Here is a 21,362-nt window from a genome sequence, read left to right as displayed (position 1 = left end):
CATTCAGTACAACCAAACCTGATGCATTTAGTCTAAACCCATTGGGCTTCCCAGCAAAACCATACATTGAAAAATAAGAACAAACTCCTGAGCTACATGCAGAGGCCCAGCTTCTGATGAGTAGTCATCATTATCACATACCACAGTATTTATTTTTTAATAGATCATCCTTCCCTGGTCAGCCCATACCCAAAGTTCTTTGATCTATCACCCAATCGCCACCCAAAGCTGACACTCAGATCCTGAGAGACTTGGTCACATAGCCATGTTCTAATGAGGTAAGCAATGTAAAAGCAAAGGCAAATTTCCGTGTATTTTTTATGGTGAAGATCGAGATTTTAAAATGTGTTCCTCTTGGAATCCTAATAGTTTCACATCTTTCTTCTCATCCAACCATATCCAATTTTACACATGTCAATTGAGGTCTTATCCAGGATGTAAAACAAAATTGTTTGAAACCAAGCCTCTCGCTGCCACTTCTTATATACTCCCAGTGAGTCCCAGCATAGGAGCTCTTGAATGTATGCCTATCAAGGCAAAGACAGAAGATGCACTTTTTGTAAAGATGCCCTGAGAAAATAAAGTTTCAATGGGCAACCAAAGGCCATAGAATGTCTCAAAGCAAAAAGCAGTCAATTCAAACTTTGTCCCAAAGGAAATCCTACAGAATTATTGCATGATTTGCACAAAACCTTTATGCAAGGCAGTTTTTATTTATACCATGTTTTGACAATTTCACTAAATATTGTTGGGTGTTCAAAAGCTGATCATATTCCTATTCATATTAAAGTTGGTGAAATTATATTTTGTGACAATATAATTGCAGCCATTTGTAAGCATTAAAATAATGTAATTATGCTGTCAAATTCAGAATAATAATTAACTTTATGTTAAAATATGAAAAAGGAAAACTGACATTTTAATTTTAGCTTTATGAGTCACTTCTGCTTTGCACTAAAGAATCTCGTTAAAAATTAATCAAGAGACAGACAATTTTGGTGGCATGCTTCCAGTAAGGGAAAACAAAATCAATGCTTGCCAGAGAGCAATGGTTATTATGCATGTGTAAAAATTTAAAAACAACAATGTCATATTAAAAGAAATTATCCATTCTTTTGCAATATTATAAAGGAACTTTACTCTTTACAATGCATCTATCAAAATAAAAATAAATCATTATTTGCACAGTAAATGTTAATGTTGGTAATATTAAGAAAACAGCTGAAGGAAGCTTTTCCTGACAATGTAATATTCAACAAGATTTACTTTTGTTTTGCAGAATATCTATTGCGCAAGTTAGATTTAAAATATAAATTAGATAGCCTTTTTGTTTTAAAGCTTTGTTGTGTATATTTTGGAAATAAACAACTTCAATTTTTTGGTTCATTTCTCACCGAATAGCTTTTACACTGAGAAGGGTTCCTTTGGAATTTTTTACCTTTAATCTTGTTCTGGAACCTTTTGCTTTTAGCCATACACTGACAAGGGTTCTTCTGTAAGTAGACTAAGGTTATCTCTAACACTCAAGCACCCATGTAAAGAGCACAATTTGCAGAGTATGGGATTACAATGACAAGAAAGATGAATTAGTACCAAGTAGGGGCAGAATAATAGCACAAATATGTTCATTCATGATCCTGATGGTTGCAGTGAATAAACTGTCTTTAAGCCTGTTGGACACTTTTAATCCTTCTCCTGATCAGAGGCAGGAAGAGAGAATATACCCAAGGTGTGATGGGTCCTTTAGCACGTTGACTGCTTTTCAAAGGCAGTTGGAAATGTAGATGACGGGTAGAAGTTTGCATTATGTTCTGAGCCTCAACCAATACCTTCATTAGTTTCTTTCGATCTTGAGCAGAGCAGCTCATATATCGCACTTTGATGCATCCAGCAAATGCAAGGCTCTAATAGCTCAGTGCTTAGACCATTGGTCTTGTAAACTGGTTGTGAGTTCATTCCTTGCTGGGGCTTCATTTCTGTGAGGGGCACTGGACAAAGTAGCCCTTACAGTAGACAAAGTTAAAGAATTTCAGGTCTGTAACATTCTAAATGTGACAATAATTGAATCTTTACATTTACCATCTCGAAGTCAAATAATGTGTAGCAAATTTGAGTAAATGCTGATACGTAAAATGATTTAATTGTTTCCACGGAAAATTTATGTTAGTTTCTATAGTTCTAAGCAAATGGGAAAAAAAAACATAAAATCAGTTTCAAAATGTGATCCAAGATTTGTTTCCCCAAAGAGATCACAGTAGTTAATGTTTATAGAAATAGATTGCTTTAAGACTGACTTTTTTTTTCCACTTTGCTGAAGCCTTATTTGGTCAGTTGTCATTTTTTGGGTAGAAAGAACACCTTTCCAAAAATTATTTAAGACTGTCAGAAAGGCCAAAAATTGTAATTTTATTTTCTATTTGAGAAAACCTGCTGCACCAGGGGCATCTTGAATTGTAAAAAGTTAGACAGGAGAATATAAAAAACATCTTTCAAATAAAAAAAATCTAAATGTGATCATTTCAAATTTATCTTTCACTATTAGTTTGAAGTAATAATTAGAAATCTCCTATCCTGTACATTCTTATGTAATGATTCCCAATCCATTTTAATGCAGCCTTCACAATACCAAGGAGATTTTTTTCAACCTTTTCATTTTTTTTACGTTTCAGTCATCCCAGTCACTTCTTCAGCAACTTCCAAAGGATGCAAATCTCTAAAAGAAAGTGAATCATTATTTTCCATGATTTCTTCATGCTTTAATGTATTTTAACCCATGCGATAGATTTTTATTATTTAGCTTTAAAATTTAAAGCAATATGCATATTTATAAATATCAGAGCTATTAAAAAAAACTCTACCTCCAATCCAGTTCACATGGTTTTATCAAAAGTAATCATGTTTGACAAACTAATTTGAATTCTTTGCAGTATGACAGGAAGAGTTGATAGAGGGAAGCCTGTAAATGTTGTATACATAGATTTCCAATAGGCCTTTGGCAAGTCACCAAAGACAAGGCTTGTGCATAAGTTAATAGTCTAAGGCATTGGAGGAAGTGTTATTGTGGACAGAGATCTGCCTGTCAGATAGAAAACATAAGAGTTGGAAAAAGTGGGTCTTTTTTAGGATGGAATGATACAAATGATGGAGTACCCCAAAAATCAGTTCTCAATTGTTTATAATTTACATGGAAGGAACAAAAGCAAGTTTTTCACTTTTGTAAAAATATGTAATGAAGACATTGTGTCTCTTCAATGGGATATAGAAGGGTTGACTGATTGGATAAAAACCTGGTCATTGGATTTTAATGTGGGGAACTATGTGATTGTGCACTTTGTTAAGAGAAATCAAAGGGTAGATTATGATCTAAATGAAGAAAGACTGTGCAGGAGTGAAATTCAGAGGGACCTAACTGTTATAGTGTAATCCTGCACTCTGCAAAATATGCTCTTTACACGGATGTAATGCTAAGTGGTTTATTCACAGAAGAACCTTTCTCAGTCCACAATTATTTAATCTGCCACTGCCTGTCTCCCATCACCACTGAAAGGCCGAGTCACCTTTGTCAATAAAACTGAAGCCAAATACACAAATCCCTCGGATGATAGGGCAAGCAGGCAATTTTATCACAGACCTTACCCTCGGTCAGTGTCACACACAATGTCCCTCGAGCCAGAAAGCATAATCGTTAATTGTGTATAACCATGTTGGCATTGTGAAATATCCACAGTACCTGCAGTTTACAAATGAAACAGACCTCATTAAAAATCGGCAAATAAAAAGGTGGACAAAAAGAGCAAGAAATACAAGGCATTAGCAGTGGATGGAAAAACAGTAACAATTACTGGAAATCTGAAATAAACCCCGAAAATATTCAGATAAGAAAACAACAATATAAGAAACAGAGTTAATGTTTCAAGTCAATCGGAATTGATGACAAGACTCCAACTCAAAATGTTGCTCCACAAATACTGCCTGACCTGTTAAAATTTTCAACATTTTCAGCTATTTATTAAAATGATGGGCAATCTAAACATAGGCTAAGAATAACAAATTAGAAAGTCATGTTAGAGCCTAAATGTACTATCATCAAGCTCCATGTTTAGATTCAATCTAAAATCAAATCACTAAATGTGATCAGGGGATGGGGGGCAATGTCACATGATATGGTAGAGTTGGGAAGCAGAGTCCCACCTCTGCTGGAGAATCAAAAGGAAAAGAATGTTTAACTGTTTAATTTGGAAGAAAGCATATATTTAAACCTTACCAGAATGTCACCAAAGAAAAACAAACCTCCAAAGCCCAACGAGTCGAAGACACAGGCGCGAGCAGAGGCCTGCTCAAAGAAGGAAGCCTGAGGCTGAGGTTTGGCCCAGCCCCTGAATAAGTGGTTCACTGCTTGTCAGGGCAGCCGCCCTTGATAAAAGTGCTCAGGGTCCTCAAAGTTATATCTTCAGCTGTGTGCTATCTCAGTTCAGAAGGAGGAAATGTGCATTACTGCCATTATGCCAAATATGTCCTCTTCCTCAGCTTGTTGAACTGTGCATTTTCTGGGAACACGAGATAGCGCATCAGCCAAGTGCATTTCTTTTCCACACTTGTAATCTAAAGTCACATTGTATTTCTGAAGACTGAGCATCATTCTCTGTAAGGGGCCACACGGATTGGCTTTTTTCAGAATTGTGACCAGAGGTAAGTGGTCAGTCTCTATAGTCACTGGTCTACCATAAATGGAATCATTGAATTTTGAGCAGGCGAAAATTACTGCCAACAACTCCTTCTGTATTTGGGTGTATCTGGTCTCCGTGGTAGCGAGTGACCTGCAGGTATGCTGCACCCAGATTGTACTGTGATGCATCACAGGTTACCATGCCTGGTCTCTGTATGTCGTAGTATGATAGAACAGATGGGCATGATATATGTCTTTTTAATGCGTGGAATGTGCTTTTATGTTAAATTCAACAAATCAATGTATAGCAGGAGCTCCTGGAAATGGTGTCCACCACTAGTCAAGCTCCACCTCTTTTTAACTAGCGTGTTTCGTGGGGACTCATACATACTCCATAGCATTGTAGCAAGTACAGTGGCAGCAGCGGGCGCAGACAGCCAATAGAAGTGGCTGCTAACAAGTAGCCACGTTAGTCTAATAGAAGTAAAGGATGAGATAGCATCACATCTCCGAGTGTTAATTGTGTGGGTGCAAACACAACAGTGGCGGCGACGAACAAAACAAACCCTACACATACTCTATGCACCAACCGTGAGAAAGAAGACAATAGAAGAAAGATAGAAAAAGACTACCTAACAACCCCAACAAATTCCTGACAAAAGATCAAGGTGAAAGCATGCCAAGATGGCAGAGGGACAGTTCACGGAATTCAACGAATTAGAAGATAGTTGGGATAACTATGTAGAATGGTTTAACCACTAATGCATAGCCAAAAATATTGTGGAAGGTCCAGTAAATCATAAACGTGCCCTCTTCCTCAGTATAATGGGCAGCAAAACATTCGGTCTCCTTAAGAAGGAGGATCCAGGGACGAAGACATTCAACATATTATGCACAGCCCTAAAGAACCATTTGAGCCCCAAACCACCAATGATGGCAGAAAGGCAATGATTCTATGAAAGGAGACAAGGACCAGGAGAAACAATAAGTGAATACCTGGCATCGTTGTGCAAACTGGTGGAGCACAGTCATTTCGAGCAATTTCTAAATCAGACACTGGGAGACAGATTATTGATGGGGCTGGCAAATCGCCAAGCAAGGGAAAAATTATTAGCAATGGATGAAGATGTTATGTTACAAAATGCATACAAAACTGCCTGCAGCTCTGAAATTGCAGATAAAAACTTGGATGTGGGTCAACCAGGCCTACAGGTCAGGAGGTCTTTCCACCAAAAATGCTTCCGTTGTAGGAAATACAGCCACCACTGTTTCTACAAAAATTCTAAATGGAACCATTGCAAAACAGAAAGATATATCAAACATAAATGTCCACTTCTAAGGTGCAGGATAAGTGCAAATAAACAGGCAGCTAAAGTCAAAACAATTGCAGAGAGAGAGGCAACCTAGTAATGATGTCGATAACAGCCCAATGACTGACCTTCAAGCTCCTAAAATTTCAGCTCCTGGGGCTCCTGGATTTGTATTGTTGAATTTAACATAAAAGCACATCCAAGGAATAAATGGAGGAAACACAGCAATCTTTATACAGCTAAAAATTAACGGACACCCCCTGAAGATGGAGTTAGACACAGGGGCAGAGGTGTCCCTAATGCCATTACATGTAAAGCAATGCATGCTACCACACCTCCCGGTAAAAACAACTGAAATAACTCTAAGATCTGTTACAGGAGACTGAATCAAAGTGTCAGAAATAAAACCTCTCACACATGAGTCTCTTTAAAACTGATGACACGACAAGCTTTATTTACAAGTCTGCAGAGTTGGACTCAACTGGTTTCTCACCAGTTAAGCCCCGATACATACAGTGCATTGATTTTTATACCTTTATTATTTGCCCTTCCCCTTCTTATTAATACTGTTTTAATTGGTTAGTATTACAAAAACATTCTAAGTATAACTGCATTATTAATTATCACGTTCGTTACGTACGCTGTGAACTCTACATTCACTGAATTCTGTTTCTCACACTTCTTATCAATCCTTTGTCTCCTGTATGTCTCTCACTATGACCATGAAAAGATAGGTTTAAAAAAACATATTCAGCAGCTCCTTCTGTCCTTGACTGCTAGTAAACTCTCTGTCCGTTCTGGCTTCCCTGTTTCTGATTAATCATCACATTTTAACTTAAGTCTTTTTAACCTAAATTCTCTATATCACAAAAGTGTTTGGAAAATGTACGGTCCAAGTACAATACAAACAACAGCAACCAAAAACACTCTCTCTCTACATTCGAGATATCCAGAGACCAGCACTTTTCAGAAGAAACTGGCTACAACACATTCCCCTACACTGGCTAGAAATCGGTTCAATACTAAATGTAAACCACACGGACACCTCCCAGCCAGAACTTGACCAAATCCTCAACAACCATGCAATTGTTTTCCAACAAGAATTGGGGAAAATCAAAGATGTTCAAGCCAAACTGCAATTAAAAGAAAATGCAGAACTAATGTTTGGCCGCAACCTGTAGGCTGTCCACAGTTCATCCAGATCCGGGTCTTCAATTGCAAAGAAACCTCACCGAGAACATTGGAAGTGGGTGAGACAGTTCTGGTACAAGATTATAGACAATATAAAGATACATGGGTGGTAGGAGTAATGCTAGCATCCCCCCACGATCCAGGTAAATTTTGAAAATGTGAAATTTGTGGAGTAGACAACACATCCCTGACAATACCTATTTTTCTTTTTCTATCTTTCCTTTCTTTATTATTCACTTCTTTTCTTTGGGACTTTATTAAATTTTCATGGGAGGGTGGGGGTTGGGTGAGGTGGGGAATTATAGCCATCATGTATCATGGATCATTATTTTTACTCTGTATTCAATTTTTTTTCCTGTTTTTGTTGATTGCATGTTTGGCTTTAAATTTTTAAATAAAATATGAAACAAATTAAATGTGTTCAGATTCTTTGTACATGAATAGTGGAGTTCCAGAAATAGACACTGAGAGTGATGGATCAATCATGAAACAAAGCACAAGTGACTTCACCTGACCATTTTAATTATTTTATATGTAGCTGGCTCACAGTTGGATGCACCATCAATAATCACAAAAATATGAAATTGTGAAACTGATAGGCTTTTATCAACTATAGACTGGAACAGCTATCAGCCTCATTGACTGATCAAGGCAGATTAGAATGGGGAGCATGCAAAAGGTTATGGGTAGGATCAGTCTTGGGAGGTGTGTCCAGACAGAAAGGTGTGCTCCTATTTTAGTTGAAGAACCTCGCTGGAGTTTGATGGTGAAGTAGCCCTGAAGATGCAACAGTATTACCATCAGATAGCTCAAAGTTTTATTTTCAGCATCCAAAACATATGCTGCTGGACTCCAGCAGAAACTTTCCAACCTCAAGTGGTTGCCACTCACTAATGTTAACCTCCAAGGTTCCTTAAATCATTATAATGAGCTTATTGTCCTGCACCCAAGTACAATATACATAGGTTCTGAAATTCTACTTGCTGCAGACAGATACTATTGTAAAAAAAAACAATAGTATATATAACAGTTAACATAGTAGTTAGTGAAATGCTATTACAGGATCAGTGACCAGGGTTCAAATATGGTGCTGTCTGTAAGGACTTGCTACGTCCTCCCCATGTCTGCAAGAGTTTCCTCCGAGTACTCTGGTTTCCTCCCACACTTCAAAACCTTATGGGAATTGTAAGTTAATTGGTGTATTTGGGAGCTCATGGGCCAGTAGAGCTGTACATCTAAATTTAAAATTTTAATTATCCCAGTTGAGAAAGATAATAAATAAAGGGTAGATTGGTAGTGCAGTTAGTACCATGCTGTTAGACCGCCAATGTTCGGGACCGAGGTTTAAATCCCATGCTGTCTGTAACAGAATCTGCGCCAAGGTGGGGGAGGGCATTGCCCCGAAAGCAAAGTGCTGTGCCCCCTCCATATGGTCACAGCCATCAGTCACTGTCAGACCCGCCCCCAACCCTTCCCCACATCACTAGCATGCGTCAAACATCGGTAACGTCTAGAGAAGATTGATGCAATAAAACCATTTCCAACATTAGAGGGGTGGATGGTGTTAACGTTCATCGACAGGTAGGTCCCAGCATCCAACAGCACCCCCCCCCCCTCCCTCTGAGTGATTTTATGAGTTTTCCACTGTGTCCCCTTCTAACATTCGTTCTGGCACCAACCCTGTTCTGTAGGTCCCAAGTCTGCGTGGATTTCCTCCGGGTTGTTTGGATTCCTCCCACCATTCAAAAATTTGGGTTATAGGTCAACTGGGTGCACAGGCTTGTGGGCCATGAGGGCCTGTAATCATGCTGTATGTCTAAATTTAAATAAATAAATATTCAGTTAGTACAAGAAAAACGTCAGTAAATAGAATACTGCAGTAGTGCAGCCTGGCCTTTCTGTGGTCGCAGAGAACTTTATAGTTGAGGTAGTAAGGGAAGGTTCTTTGGCTTGGCTTCGCGGACGAAGATTTATGGAGGGGTAATGTCCACGTCAGCTGCAGGCTCAGTTGTGGCTGACAAGTCCGATGCAGGACAGGCAGACACGGTTGCAGTGGTTGCAAGGGAAAATTGGTTGGTTGGGGTTGGGTGTTGGGTTTTTCCTCCTTTGTCTTAAGGTGTGGGACATTAGGCTTCTGTATCTTCTTCCTGAAGTTTGCAGTCCTTTATGATGTTGGCTCTCTTCTTAAGGCAGTGCCTGATATAGAATCTATCTCCACAATACCCAATCCCACTTCATAATTTAAAATTGAGTTTATGTTTATTTGTCACAAAATACTTAGTCCAGTGTGGAGAGGTCATCTACAAGTAGACAAACAGGTTATCTCCAACTTCATTCAGCTGCATAACAACCACAATTACAGAGTCGAGGATCACAATGGAAAGAAAGATCAATTAGCAGCAAGGACAACATTATAGCACTGTTATGGGATTCATTCAAGAGCCTGATGCTTGTGGGGAAGAAACTTAATGGAGGTCTACAAGATTATGAGAGCATAGATACAGTAGAGAGCCAGGATTTATTTCTTCCCAGGGTGGGAGTAGCAAATTCCAGAGGACATCTATACAATGTGAAGGGAAGGAAGTTTAGGGGAAACATCAGGGGTACGTTTTTTCACTTTGTGGGTGCCTGGAATGCATTACCAGTGGAGGCTGGAACAATAGAGGCTTTTAAAAGACTCTTAGCCAGGCACATGGATGAAAGAAAAATAGAGGGTTATGAGGTAGGGAGGGTTCAGTTTTCTTTTTGTAGGTACATATAAGTCGACCCAACATTGTGGGCTAAAGGACCTACACAATGCTATAATATTCTGTTTTGTGCTCTGTGTTGTAAAACTTCTGGTGTGTGCTTTCATACTCAAGCCTTCTCCCCAATATCCCCTGGAGCACTGATCAATTTCTACCCCTTCTCTCTAGCTTTTCTTTGGCCCTCATCGGATCTCTTCCTCTCCCAATCCCAATCTTCCCCTCGCCCCACCCACAGACCCAAATTATCATCACCACTCATCTACCCAGCCCACCCCGTGTCCCATAACCTCCTTCTGAAACCCACAAGCCAACTCTCAATGATAAACGGCCCCTTTATTCTTGCCGTGATGATGGTTCATTCAAGCTACTTCTAACACACACAATTCCCAATGTCATCTGCAGCAACACACATGTCACTTCATCACCACATGTCAAATTCAAACAGGACCCTTGTGCACTGACTCTTCCAAGTGTGAATGTTTTTCATCCAAACTTTCCAGAAAATGTATGTTTGCTTTCTCAGGCATTTTGTTCTCAATCTTATAAGGAGAAACAATGCCAGGCTTGATTTGAGATAGTGAAGCAACATGCAATGACAAAACGAGAAAGGTGTCATTGAAAGGAGAGCTAAATTAAAGTTTTGAGAACCAGAAAATAGGCAAACAGTGATTAAATATTCCCACAAGATGAAACAGTCATACAGCAACAACTTGAAAACCACAGAAGCTCATTAAATCCAGAGATAAAGATGAAACGGAATATAGAAATTAATAAGGAATAGAATGGTTGTTTTTATTGTTTCTCCAATGCTTATTAATCTTTGTTCAAATGGCTGTAATTTTGAAAGGTAGCTTAGTTATTCTTAACTCTCAGTGCACCCCATTTAAAAATTAATTTCTAGTTTTACCTTTAATTGCTAGTCTTATTAATTTTATCCCCATAACAAATCTGATGCACGTTCAAATCTGGCGCTGTCTGTAAGGTGCTTATACATTCTCCCCATGTCGGCGTGGGTTTTCTCCTTTCTCCGGTAACTCTGGTTTCCTCCCACTATTCGAAATGTATCGGCTTGTCGGTTAATTGGGGTATTTGGGCAGCACGAGATGGCGGGGCAGAAGAGCCTTGTTACCGTGCTGTAGGTCTAAAAAAAACTAACAATGCAATAACTTTTTAAAAATTTTAACTGCAATAATTGACTCAAAATAATTGACTCACTGATTCATACACAATAAAAGTTTTCAGCTATAGCACATTAAAATCAACCCACCTTTTCTACAGCACTTATTTATGGTAATGGAAAAATTAGATATTGAAAGATTGGCCTAATTAAAACTTCCTGAGTTTCAACTGTAATGAATCCTCACCCCAGTTTTCATTCTCAACTGCAAAGAGCAAACATTCTAATTAACACTCCTGTACATTCTAATTAATACTCTTGAGTAACCATTAGTTGCTTCAAAAGTAATCAGAATTATAGTTGTACACACTTGTGTGCAGAGAATCCACCTACAAATGTTTGCAAGTAATTTTTTTGCAAAAGGTTACCAGAAGCTGATAACTAGCACTTCCTAACAGATTAAAAATTAAACATTTTGTGGAGTGAATAGAAAATGGAGATTTGTATGGGAGATTGCATGGGTTTTTTTTAAAGGGTAGATCCTGCCTGACCAACATATTAAGAGTTTTTTGAAGAAATCTCAAGATAGACAAAGGGGAGGCTGTGGATGTTATATATTTGGATTTTCAAAAGGCTTTTGATAAGGTGCCGCATGTTAGACTGCTAAATAAGATGAGGACCCATGGAATTACAGGGACGATATTAGACTGGATAGAAAATTGGCTGATAGGCACGAAGCAAAGGGTTGAAATTAAGGGATCCAGTTCAGGTTGGCTGCCTGTAACAAGTGGTGGTCTGCAGGGGTCGGTCTTGGGGCCGCTGGTGTTTACTATTTGTATGAATGATCTGGATTGTGGAATGAATGGTTTGGTGGCCAAATTTGCAGATGACACCACGATAGGTGGCAGAGCAGGAAATGTTGAAGAAACCGTAAAGTTGCAAAAGAACATAGGCAGATTAGGAGACGGCGCAAAAATATGGTAGATGAGATACAATGTTTCAAAATGTTCAGTTCTACATTTTGGCAATGGAAATAAACAAGCAGAGAACTATCTAGATGGGGAGAAAATTCAAACTAAGTGCAAAGGGACTTGGGCATCCTCGTGCAGTGAAACTTAAAAGTTAATGACCAGGTGAGATTGGTATTGAAGAAAGTGAATGCTATATTAGCATTTATTTCAAGAGGAATAGTGTATAAGAGTAAAGAGGTGTGAATGAAGCTGTTTGGCCCACTGGTTATACCTCATTTGGGTATTGTGTGCAGTTTTGGGCCCCTTATCTTAGAAAGGATCTGATGTTGTTGGAGAGGGTGCAGAGAAGATTTACTAGGATGATTTCTGGACAACAAAGGCTAACTTATGAGGAATGTTTGGCAGCTCTTGGATTGTATTCATTGGAGTACAGAAGAATGAGAGGGAATCTCATAAAGACTTTTCGAATTTTGAAAGGTTTCGACAGAGTGGATGTAGATAAGATGTTTCCCTTGGTGGGTGAATCAAGGACAAGGGATCACAGTCTTAAAATTAGATGAGGAAGAACTTCTTTAGTCAGAGGGTTGTGGAACTGTGGAACTCAGTGGTGGAGGCCAGATCATTGAGAGAATTTAAACAGGAAATGGATAAGTATCTAATTAGTGTGGGTATCAAAGAATATGGGGAAAAGGCTGGAAATTGGAACTAGGTGTGAGCATAGTTCATCTTAGTGTAGTGTCACGGAACAGACGCGATGGGCCTAGTGGTCTGCTTCTGTTCCTTTATCATGTAATCTTATGAAATTAAGATTTGTTCATTCTCCCTTTGCTAATAATTTGAACGTAGTAAAGACTTGCTGATTTCAAGGACTCTACAATAATAATTGAAGTCAATGAAAGGAAAGTTAGACAGATGTAGAATATGTGCACAATTCATTGTGGCCTACTTCCTGCCTCATATAATTGTGAAAATCTGCCTTATTGTTTCAAGTGGCTATGTGCAGTTTTAAATGAGTAATGTTTCAGTCAGAACCCCTCCTTAGCTTATTAATACTATGGTACATATCTCTCCATATGAAACTGCTCCCAAGTGTGGGGTCATCTGTCTATTTGACAGCATATCCTATTACCAAGATTGAAGGATCTACAGAAAAGTTAGAAATGCCATAATCCTGCATTTTTCCCTTAGATCCAGCAGTTCTGCTAATTTTTAACTTGTGTTATTTATAACACAACACAGTAGTCAAAAATGTTTTTTTTTTAATGAAGGATTACACTGTACCTTGATTCTTGCAGACAATTTCTCAGTTCTAAATTGCTTTTTCATCTTCTAATAAGATCCCTTGGCACTTCTTACCCACTTGATACATTATCCTTTCAGAGACTGGTACTGTCCAAATGAAGGATCTTTCTCTGCAAGTCTGCTTATTTATTTCTGCTTTTGATTGAATGTTCTAATGTTACAATAGCAGCCCAAACTCAAAAGTAAATTATGTTACAACAAAAACGAGCTGATCAAAATTGGTCACAGCTGAAATGTTATAGTATTGAGCTTGACCAGTACACAGATTTGCTTTTGCAACAATCAAGTTGCTCATCCCAGTTTATTGATGGGAATTTCATTGCTATATAAGTGATCTCTATAGACACATATACATATTATAATAATATATACATGTGTGTATGTATGAGAATGAGTTGCCATGCACTGTACAATGTATATATATAATTTTGTTATGGCTCTATCAAATGTTCTCTCATTCTCCTATGCTCCTGGAAATTAAGTCCTACTCTCTTTAACCTTTCCCTATAACTTAGTTCCTCAAGTCCTGGCAACATCCTTGTTAATTTCCTCTTCACTCTTTCAATCTTATCACTATATTTCCTGTAGGTAGGTGACTAAAATGGTACACAATATTCCAAATTTTGCCTCACCAATGTCATACTCAACTTCACTATAACATCCCAACTTCTACACTCAATACTTTGACTTATGAAGGCCAACATGCCAAAAGCTCTCTTCAATGGCACCGTGATGCCTCTGTTCTATTGCACTCCTCAATACCCTACCATTTACCATGTATGTCCTTCCTTGGTTCATCCTTCTAAAGTACAAAACCTTTGCCATTTTCCAACCTATTTTCCCTGCTGGTCCTAAACAGAGATTGAGAGAAATTCCTTCAGGAGAAGAGAGAAATTCCTATAATGGTGGACTGATTAATCGTATAATGATTTTGTACAACATGAATTTTCAAGCTACAGTTTCTTTTGTTGGGTCCAGAGAACTGATATTTCCAGCAGGAGAATATATGCTTCAAACTGAATAACCTGCTGATGAAAGTTATTTTTCCAATTGCATTTCTCAAAACTGCACACTCCCATGAATTCTGTGAATTGTTCGAATTCCCTTTAACTCCCTCCCACCCTACCGCATACATTTTGCTTGATTTTCTAATCAGCATCATTTTTTTTGTCTGACTGGAAAGTGATGCATCATTTTTTTTAATCATTCAGCAGTGAGATGCACTACACATCAACAAGTCTGTAGTCGTGGGAGTGGAGAGCACCAAGTTCCTTGGAGTTCACTTAACTAGTGACCTACCGTGTGTGGCGATTATGTATATATGTATATACTGCTGCTGCTCTGTCTGGCCATAACGGTCGACCTCCCTGCCCCCTTACATTCATTCGAGCACATGGAGTTGGGCCAACTGAAATCTAATGTGTATTAAAGCTTATTGTTCCTCAATCAGTCTTTAGAGTCATTGATAGAGTGTATCACGTTGAACGCTCAATATCTCACAACAGCGATTGCACTTTCTGAGAAGACTGAAGTGGGCATGGCCACCATTATGTCAACCTTCTATAGGAGCTCTATCAAGAACCTCCTGGCCAGCTGCATTACAGTTTGGAATGGTTGCTGCAAAGAAATGGATCAGGAGTCAATCCATAGGACCACAAGAGTGGCAGAGAGGATCACTGGAGTCTCCCTTCCCTCCATCAACATGATCTACCAAGATCACTGTCTGAAGAGGGTGCACAAAATTATTGAGCACCCTTCCACCCTGCACAATGCAACTTTCAGCTGCTCCCTTTGGGGAAGAGATACAGGAGTATCAAAGCCAGCACCACCAGGCTGAGGAACAACTTTTTCCCATGGGCAGTGAGAACATTAAATGGCCAAAGGAACTGTTCATACTAACCATCCAGGACTCTCATGTACAAAACAATATTTAATTATTTATTTGTACAGGTAATATACTTGTCCTGCATATGTATTATTTGATTGTATGTATTATGATTGGTTGACTGTCTGCATGTTTTGCACTGAGAACTGAAGATCACTTATTCATCAGGTGAACTTGTACAGTCAGATGGCAATAAACTTAAGGATATTGGGCCCCTCCAGTTTAGAAATAATCCATCCTTCTTGTTCAGATTCCATCTTCTCTGAAAGAGAGTCCAATGATCTGAATCTGAATATCTCAATCTCTCCCTTCACCAGCTTCTTAGCCATACATTTATCTGCACTGTTTTCCTGTTTTGTGCTTCACTAGGACACAGCATGGGTAGTAATCCAATGATTACATTCCTGGAAGGCCTGTTGTTCAACTCCCTGAACCCATTCTGCAGGACCACATTTCCTTTCTTACCTCTGGTCCCAATATGGACCATGACCTCTGGCTGCTCTCCCTGTCCTCTCAGAACATTCTATACCTGCTGAGGGACATCCTGGACCCTGACACCAGGGAGGCAACTCACTCTTATGGAATCTCTCTTAAAGCCCCCTACCACTATCACTCTACCTAACTTCACCCTTCCACACCAGCCTGCTATCCTCATTCTCCCCAGTCTTATCCAGAGTAGTGTACTTGTTACTGATGGGAATGGCCACTGGGAACTTTCTGACTACTCACTTTACTTTTCCTGGTGGTAACTCAACTCCTACAGTGGGTTCCTTAGGTGTGACCACATCACCATAGCTGCAATCTACAACTTTCTCTGCCTCTCTGAGTTTATGCAATTCCAGGTCTAATTCCTTAACATGTTTATTAAGGAGCTGCAGCTGGATGCACATCTCACAGATGTATTCCCAGGCACATAAGAAGTCTCCCTGATATTCCACATCCCGCTTGAGGAGCAAACATATGTCATGACTGTCATCCCCACTGCACAGATAGAGACACACTGCTCTACAAATATTGGAAAAACTAAAAGACCTTACCTATTTTTACCTAACCCTCGTCTCAGCCCTCCTGTTGAAGCCTCTCCTGCCAATGTCTCTGCACTTAACTCAATCACAACACGCACCCTCAATTGCTGCCAGTTTCAAAAATTCCTTTTTTATTGACTACTGCGCCTCCAAACAACCAAACAATTCTTCTGCTCCTCAAAGCACTGTTAAAGCTGCACACTGGACATTCTTTTTAAAGGTTCCCATAACTAAACTCTCCCTCTCTTCCTCCTCAAAGACCTCCTTCCATTTCTTTTCAACAGTCAAATATTTCTTCCCAATGTGGACCTGGAAAATGAACCCTTTAACAGATTGCAATGTACGCTGTTATTTGCTCTGTTTCGGGGGTGGGAGGGGACTGAGGAAAATGGCGCCTTGCAGCAGCGACTGTTTGCGTGTCTGATTCTGATACTGAAAAAAAAAGCACTGCATGTAGTGGTATTCCCATACTGGGCTGAATACATCATACAACTTCCTTATTAACACAGGTGTCATTTCTCCATACTCCTGTTTCCGCAATTATCCTGCTAATTGATTATCCTTTTCAAGATGAAATTCAGATTGCATTTCAGTATTTATTGGACAATAGTTTCACTGCAAACCAAGCTGATAAACAAAAAGGAAGTGAAGATAGCCAAAACCTGGTGGTATCCTGTCATGCCAGAGAGAAGAAAATGGCCTTAAAACAGAATGCTTTAACTACCATTTCTTTACATAGTTGAAGACAACAATATAAAGTAATCTTTAAGGAATGACTCCATAACATCCAAGTTACCCGACATGGAGAAAACAAAATTTAAAAAATGCATTTTCCTAATAGTCAAATAATTTGTTTTAATGCAACAGTAATTAATCTTTGTCTGCTTTTATGTGAGTCCAAAACACTGTCATGCCCTCAAACTTGTCCATTTCTAAAACTAATTCAATCCAAGACTCTCCCATGCAAGACAATCATGGGATATAACAATGGAGTGGAATGGAAAGCTGGATTGAGTGTCTGATTTTCTCAACAGGCTTCTGCAGCCTTCCAAGCATGACTTGTAAAACCTTTAAGCAAGCTTCACTGGAAGAATTGTCAGTGATGTCTGATCACTTTTCAAGCTACATTTCATGTACCCCTCCCCCAATTCCTTTGCTGTGGATCAAGCAATGAATGCTAATGAGAAAGTAACTATCATAGTTGAGGAGAAACTCAGCAGGTCATTGTAGTGAAATGTATATATATGTATATACTGCTGCTGCTCTTTATACAAGTGCTTGACCCGCCCACTGATGACTTGAACCCATGTAACCCCTTCCCCTGTGACATGGCCATGAAGGTCGACCTCCCTGCCCCCTTCTGTTCATTTGAGCACATGGAGTTGGGCCAGCCGAAATCTAATGTGTATTAAAGCCTATCGTTCCTCACTCAGTCTTTAGAGTCATTGATAGTGTGTATCAATTTAATACAGATTAATTTTCCACACAGGATGGACAAGCTGCTGAGACCCGACCGCCTCGAAATCGATCCACAGACGCCCGGAGCTGTTGAACGGTATGAGCAGTGGATCACCTGCTTCACAAACTTCCTTGAAGTTGCAGTGGGCCTGGTTGACTCTGACGAGAAGAAACTCAAGGTCCTGCAAGCTAGAGTGGGGCACTGAGCGTACCTGGTGATCCAGAGCTGCATGACCTACCCAGAGGCCATGGATGAGTTCAGCCACCTCTACCGACCCCAGGTGAACGAAGTGTACTCACAGTATCGAGGAGACAGAAATCCGGTGAGTCCAGAACGAGTTCCTCCGAGCTCTGTACGAACTGGGGAGAGACTGCTGGGACACTGCTACAGCCCCCGTGCCTGTAGCCCAGTGTGTGGAGGAGCTGGTCCGAGACGCCTGCGTGGCTGGAGTGGTCTGACTACAATCGACAGCTACTGCTTGAGAATAAAAAGCCTACCCTGAAAGAGCCTTCCAGCTTGCCAGGACCCTTGACTCAGCCCAAAGCAGCGCCGACGAGATTGCCGGTAAGAACAGAGCCTCCACGTACGGACTGCAGGCACTGCCATGTTGGGAGCTAGTGTCACAGACGGCCTGAGTGATAGTGAGCCACGACCCGACCAGTGCTGCCGCTGTGATCGGACTCCTGAGGTGCTACTACTGTAGCCAGCTGAGGCACCCCAGATGATTCTGTCCAGCTAAGGGGGTGGTCTGCTCGGGATGCAGAAAGAAAGGGCATTACCAATGTGTCTGTAAGTCGTCCAACCCTTCCTGAGCGAGCAGCGCTTCATTGACATCACATCTGGCCCTGAATGGCTTGACCGCATACGCGACCCAGGAGTCACCATCTTACCCAGCGTCTCCTCCGCCTTCCTGGGTGACATCATCTCCACCATCTGCTGCCCAGTCGATGTCACTTCCTCCTTCTTCCTCCAATGTGTCAATGTGTGCAACATGGAGGCCGCCATCTTACCAGTTGGGTCTCCCCTCTGACAGCAACGACAAGAATCCGATCCTGGCTTCCATGACCCTGAACCAGTGCAGACATCATTTGATTGCCCACTTGATGATGGAGATCAAGGTAAACAGAAAAAGGACGAACTGCCTGTTCGAGAGCACAGTGAGCTTTATCCACTCGGACACTGCCCTGAAACTCTCTCTCTCTTCCTCTCCCTCTCCCTCTCCCTCTCTCTCTCTCTGTCAGATCACAAGCGGAACCATTTCTATGGCCACAAAAGACCAATCTGTGGAGATCTAGGGGTACTGTGTAGTGTCGTTAATGGTAGAGGTGAATGCTATAATAACTTTCATTTACTTGTGATGCCACAGCTCTATGCGTCGATACTCCTGGGGCTCGACCTCCAGAGCCAGTTTAAGAGTCTAACGATGGCGTTCAGAGGACCGCAACCACCCATAACAGTACACAACCCCCAACTCACAACCGCCTCCCCCCGACAGCCAGCCCCTGCCTGCAGCCTCTCCACCCTCTGCATATCCCCTCCGTCATTATTTGAGAACCTGACCCCGGACTGCCGGCCCATCATGACAAAAAGCAGGCACTATAGCGCCAAGGATCGGACATTTATAAAGTCTGAGGTGCAGCGACTCCTGGAGGAGGGGATCATAGCTCCCAGTTCGAGCCCATGGCAAGCCTGTGGTCAAGGGCAGAAGCAAACCCCATATGGTGATAGATTACAGCCAGATGGTCAACCACTTCACAGCGAGATGCTTAACCCCACCCCTGGATAGCTGATATGGTCAATAAAATAGCCCAGTACAAAGTGTGCTCCATGATTGACCTGAAGTTGGCGTGCCACCAACTCCCCCTTCGCCCAGGGGACTGCAAGTACCCTGCCTTCGAAGCAGATGGCAGGATCCCCTTTGGAGTCACCAACGGAGTCTTAGTGTTCCAAAGGGAGATAGATCAGGTGGTGGACAGGCATAAACTGACAGCAATGTTCCCCTACCTTGACAATGTCACCATCTGCGGCCATGACCAGCAGGACCACCACGCAAACCTGGTGAAATTTCTTAGCACAGCCAAGTCCCTGAATCTGACTTATAACAAGGAGAAGTGTGTGTTTAGTACCACTCATCTGGCCCTCCTTGGATGCATCGTGGCACATGGTGTAATTTCCCCCCAACCCCGACTGCATGCGTCCCCTTATGGAGCTCCTGATACCACACAACCTCAAGGAGCTGAAACAGTGCCTGGGGTTCTTTTCTTACTATGCCCAATGGGTGCCCAATTATGCTGATAAAGCCTACCCCTTAGCAAGGTCCACAAGCTTCCCCATATCGGCAGAAGCCCAGGCGGCATTCAACCAAATCAAAGGAGATGCATCCAACTTCACACTGGCCGCCATTCTCAACCGGGTCTGTGCAGAATGTAAAAGGCAGTTCTTCAAGCCCGACAAGGCACACCTCATCAAGGCCACACACCTTTTTGAACGGCTGTGTTGATTTCAAAGGACCCCTACTCTCGATCAATAGGAACATCTACTTCCTTAACATTCTCCAGATTTCAGTTTGCCACCCCTTATCCCAACATGACCTCTGCCATGGTTATCATGGCACTCCTCAGCATATTCATCCTCCTCAGGTACCTGGACTATATTCATAGTGATTGGGGGGTCCTCGTTTATGAACGATGAGCTGTGGCAGGACCTGTTGGCTAGAGCATAGCCACCAGTAGGACTACAAGCTATAACCCAGGGGAAACGGCTAGTTGGAGCAAGAAAACGCCACCATTTGGAAGGCGATTCTCCTGGCCTTTAAGTCAAAAGGCCTAGTGGTGTCTCACTGGCAGGAAGTCCTGCCAGAGGCACTCCATACCATCAAATCCCTCCTATGCACTGCTACAAATATGACCCCAAATTAATGCATGTTTTTCTTCCCCCGGAGGTTGGCAACCCGGAACCACTCTGCCACCCTTGGTCTCATCTCCAGGACCCGTCCTGCTCAGGAAATATGCCAGGGGCCATAAGACCGACCCATTGGTGGAAGAGGTACAGCTCCTGCATGCAAATCTACAATAGACTTACATCCAGTACCCTGATGGCCATGAGGATACAGTCCCTGTGCAGGACCTGGCACATGCCGAAGACATCACCTACCCCCAGCCCCGACCACCACACAATTACACACACACACATCGGCCTCTACAGGGACTTGGTGCAGGCTATTGATGCCCCCCACCCCCCCCGGACACCCACACCACATGCCTGAGATCCTCGCCCTGCCGAGTTGACTGACCTGACCGTCCCCACAGACAACAAGACCTCATGCCCTACGGCAACAGCCTTGCCCCCCCTGCATCTCAAGACACTGGATCAGCAATGGAGCCGACCAGTACATCCCCGGCAGAGCTGTGCAGGTCACAGAGGCAGAGGAAGCCACCTGACTGTCTGAACCTCTAGGACTGGGTCTTGACTTTTTTAAAGAGGGAGTGAAAGTAGTGATAATGTATAAATGTATATCTTTGGCTTGGCTTCACGGATGAAGATTTATGGAGGGGTAATGTCCACGTCAGCTGCAGGCTCGTTTGTGGCTGACAAGTCCAATGCGGGACAGGCAGACACGGTTGCATCAGTTGCAAGTGAAAATTGGTTGGTTGGGGTTGGGTGTTGGGTTTATCCTCCGTTGTCTTTTG

This window comes from Narcine bancroftii, chromosome 6 (genome assembly GCF_036971445.1).
Source record: "Narcine bancroftii isolate sNarBan1 chromosome 6, sNarBan1.hap1, whole genome shotgun sequence".
Lineage (NCBI taxonomy): Eukaryota > Metazoa > Chordata > Chondrichthyes > Torpediniformes > Narcinidae > Narcine > Narcine bancroftii.
This window is presented reverse-complemented; position numbering follows the sequence as displayed.